The sequence below is a fragment of the Bison bison genome, unplaced genomic scaffold (assembly GCF_000754665.1).
Source record: "Bison bison bison isolate TAMUID 2011002044 unplaced genomic scaffold, Bison_UMD1.0 scf7180017864491, whole genome shotgun sequence".
NCBI classification, from domain to species: Eukaryota; Metazoa; Chordata; class Mammalia; order Artiodactyla; family Bovidae; genus Bison; species Bison bison.
The window spans coordinates 24519471-24524164 of NW_011495050.1; positions in this window are offsets into that span (position 1 = coordinate 24519471).

The following is a 4694-nucleotide window of genomic DNA, read 5'->3' on the forward strand; positions in this document are numbered from 1 at the left end:
TATGGATGTGTCTCTGAGCTGATCTCGCAAAGCCTTCGTATTGCAGGGAGATGAAAAATGTTTTCAGAGTCTAACTCACACAGGGTAAGAAATCAGAGGTAGCACAGAATCTTCGGTATGAAAAAATAAAACCAATTAAAAATAACAATCATTATCTTTGAAGTTTAAAATGAAAAGGGACAAACATCTCGACAAAAATATAATCCCTTACTTGTGCTCGTCTTGAGTAAAGCTGTCTCCCGGTTCCCATCCGTTCCTCACTTGCCTTAACAACACAAGATGGAGTCTAGCTTGAGTGAGATTGCTGTTCTTTACATTCATTGGCTTTTCTTGAGTGACAGCCACAAAAATTGCTCTTCTTTGGAGGGATTTAGCAGCAGCAGGTAATTTCTAGACACTCCATGATTTCATTTAAAAATTGAATTAAAGAAAAAAAAAAAAAGATTGAGGAACAGGGGTGGCAAAGTAGAATCTACAAGCTGAACTGTCTTGTTTAGCTATCACAGGATTTAAAAATTTTTTATTTAAATTTATTTATTTTTAATTGGAGGATAACTGCTTTATAATGTTGTGTGGGCCTCTGCCATACACCAACATGAATCAGCCATAGGTAAACATAATATGTCCCCTCCCTCTCGAACCTCCCTCCTCTTCCCACCTCATCCCACCCCTCTAGGTTGTCACAGAGCACCAGATTTGAGCTCCCTGTATCATTCAGCAAATTTCCACTGGCTATCTAATTTTACGTATGTAGTGTACATGTTTCAGAGCTACTCTCTCAATTCGTCCCACCCGCTCCTTCCTGCACTGGATCTATAGGTCTGTTCTCTATGTCTGCATCATCTTTGCTGCCCTGCAAATTAGTTCTTTAGTACCATTTTTCTAGATTTCATATATATATATGTATATATATGTTAATATATGATATTTTTCTCTTTCAGACTTATTTCACTGTGTATAATAGGTTCTAGATTCTGTCACAGTGAGGAATTTCACATAAAAATACAGATTTCTCCACGGCTACAATCTGCTGGAGCGAAGTGGCAATTGCCAGCTGGAGATGGGGCGTAATTCCCTCTTCAGTTCCCTAAAGGCTTGCTCTGGGCCTGCTTCCCTCACCTACTCCCCCTGCTGGGTCCTGAACCTGAACTCTGATTCTGGCTGCCACCTGACACTCTGGAGACAGTGCGGTACAGAATCACTCTGAGAGGGAACCGCAGTTTAGCTCCATGAAGACTGGGATTAGTCTATGTGTGAATGGGGGAGGACCAGGAGCAGGGAATAGTTTTTGAAGCAATTGGAACAGTTTCCCCAAATGCATCCATGTACAGGGGAAGCAAAGAGAGGAGTGAGGAGAGACAGAAAAAAAAGGGAAAGGAGAGGAGGGCCTGGTTCTCAGAAAAGGGCCTGGTTCTCCCTGCTATCCATTTGGTAGCAGGGAGTGGGACGGAACTCACCAGCTCACTCTTTGCATGATGCCTTCCACAGGCAGCACCAGGCTTCAGGCACATGGTCAGCCGAGAAGGCCCTACTGCAGAGGCTAACCTCAAGACACACGCCCACCTTCTCCTCAAAATTCTGCCAACTCTTCTGGAATAAGCTATTTTTGCTCTGGACCAGAACCACCATGGGACTGCATCTACAACCTGGCTCTCTGTCCAGCTGCCCACCAGCCTGTAAAGCGGGGCTACAGGTACCACAGTACCAGACTCGGTGTCAGGATACTAAGGCGACGTTCAGTTCTGATATTCCTCTCTGGATTCAGCATTTTGGATCAGTGTATTTTCTCTGAGAATCTGTTTTGTTTTGTTTTTCTTGTTTGTTTTCAAATATTACAAAACATTATGAGCCTTACACCATGTCTGATTTCTCTTTGCACTGGTGGATAAATGTCAGAATCAAATTTGTGGCCAGCTTCTAGCAAATGTAGGAGACACAAATGGCTGAGATGCATTTGGGGAAAGACAACCTTCCATTATCTGTAGTTTTTGCATCTGTGGATTCAGCCAACCTCGGAGGAAACTATTAAAAAAATTCCAAAAAGTGTCAAAAGCAAAACTTGAGTTTGTTGCATACCAGTAACTATTTATGTAGCATTTACATGGTATTGGATATTACTCGTAATCTGATGATTTAAAGCAGGGTCCCCAGCCTTCAGGCCACGGACCAGTAGTGGTCCGTGGCCTGTGAAGAACTGGGCCGTGCTAGCAGAGGTGCTGTCTTCCACGGAACCAGTCCCTGGTGCCAAAAAGGTTGGGGACTGCTAATTTAAAATATATGGGAGGATGTGCGTAGGTTATACGCAAATATACCATTTTATATAAGGGGCTTCAGCATCTTTGGATTTCTTATTCAAGGTGCCCTCCTAAAAGCAATCTCCTGCAGATACCCAGAGACAACTGTACTTTGCTTTTTCTTAATTTTTGAGCTCTTTATTTTCCTTTGTTCTTTTTCTTGACTGCTAATTTTAAAGTGCTTTAAAAAATAACTTACTGCTCTCAGATGCTACACAAATACAGGATGAATAACCAAAGAAGGCACTCCAGAAGGCAAGGAGCATCTTCAGTTAAATTAGTCCAGGAACAATCAAACCGCATGCTTACGAGTGCTAGTTGATTGCAAAATGCAATTGAACATTTTAACTGCACAATGCTTGCCCCTTAATTTAAAAATCAATTTAGTTTTGTCTTTGTTCATTTTCCTCATGTACTCAATGAAAATTCCTAGCTTCATGAAAACCGATGGCTTACCATGGGGTGGGGGGAGGGTGTCTCCTCACCCTCATAGCTACCTGGCTGTGTGTGACATGTGCTGGTTGATATGATTGGGTTCACTGCCCTACCCCCATCACAGGATCCCAACTCCCTGCAGGTACTGGTTGTCCTCCATGAAGATCCTGTGTATGTGTATGTGTGTTAATCGCTCAGTTGTATCCAACTCTGTGACTCCATGGACTATGGCCTGCCAGGCCCCTCTGTCCATGGGATTCTCTACGCAATAATACTGGTAGCCATTCCCTTCTCCAGGGGATCTTCCTGGCCCAGGGATCGAACCCAGGTCTTCTGCATTGCAGGCAGATTCTTTACCGTCTGAGCCACTAGGGAAGCCTCAATCTTAGGACCCTGTGTAACCCATGAAAGATATTAGATTATATATGAAGTTAGGGTGACTCCAGTTTCTGTTTCCCATACTGTCCTTTCTCAATGACTTCCCCCCCCCACCCGGGATATCCCAAGATTCATATCTAAGTCCTGTTGGGATCTTTTCTTCCCAATTAATCTTCCAAGTGAAAATCTACCAACTTCACTTCTTTCTCTAGAATTCTTCTGTACTATTAATGTGTTGTTGGGAAAAAAGAGAAGGTGCAAGTATGTTAAGAGTGTGTATGTACATGTTGGTGGGAATGTGAACTGCTGCAGGCACTATGGAGAACAGTATGGAGATTCCTTAAAAATTTAAAAATAAAATTACCATGTGATCCAATAATCCCACTCCTGGATATATATCCAGAAAACACAAAAACTGTAATTGGAAAAGATAAAGCACCCCAGTGTTCATAGCAACACTATGTACAATACCCAAGACATGAAAGCAATCTGACAGATGAATGAATAAAGATATGGGGTGTGTGTACACACACACACACACACACACACACAGTGGACTATTGCTCAGCCATAAAGAATAAAATAATGCCATTTGTTGCAACATGGATGTACCTAGAGATGATCATACTAAGTGAAGTAAGTCAGACAGAAAAAGATAAATATATGATATCACTCATATGTGGAATCTAAAAAAATGATAAATGAGCTTATTTACTAAACAGAAATAGACTCACAGGCATAGAAAACAGACTTATGGCTACCAAAGGGGAAGGGGGGAGGGATAAATGAAGAGTTTGGGGTTGACATATACACACTACTATATATATACAAAAAAGATAAACAACAAGGATCTACTGTAGAGCACAGGGAACTATAGTCAACATCTTATAATAACCTAAAAATAATCTGAAAAAGAACATATATATATATATATATATAACCAAATCACTTTGCTGTACACTTGAAACTATCACATAAATTTCTATTAAAAAAGAGTATGTGTGCACATAAAGGAAAAGGAATAATAAAGATAATAAAATTATGGGTATAATATGAACAAACATGGCATGAAAAGAGATGGCAGGGAAAAGAGAGACCCTGCACCTACAGCCCTCTGCACTGGGCAGCATGTGGAGGTGTGGATTGAGGGCAGCCTTTTGTTCTGGAAAGTAATGAGGGCTGTGGGACAACTGGGGAAGGGCTCTAGGGTGATTCAGAGAAGGCACGATGCAGCTTACGTAGAAGGCAAGACCAGGCTTTGTAAATTACCAAGCTTCTACTCTGGCTGGAGATGAAGGCTGGCATATGTATATCCCAACCAGAGAGAAATTCAATGATTAAATTACATATTAAAAGTAGTAACTGCAACAGATAGGGTACACCCATGATTCTAAGTTCCACATACATGCAATTAATGGAAGACTCTCTTGGACAGCACTTAGTTTTGCTTTAGGATCCCTTTCTAAACTGTAGTGAAAATCTTCATATTTGGTGATTGGAGTCTCATAAATTTCTTGATTTTTACAATCATAACCATGTTTTATAAGGTCTTCTTTTAATACTCTGTTATTTGGAAGGAATGATGCT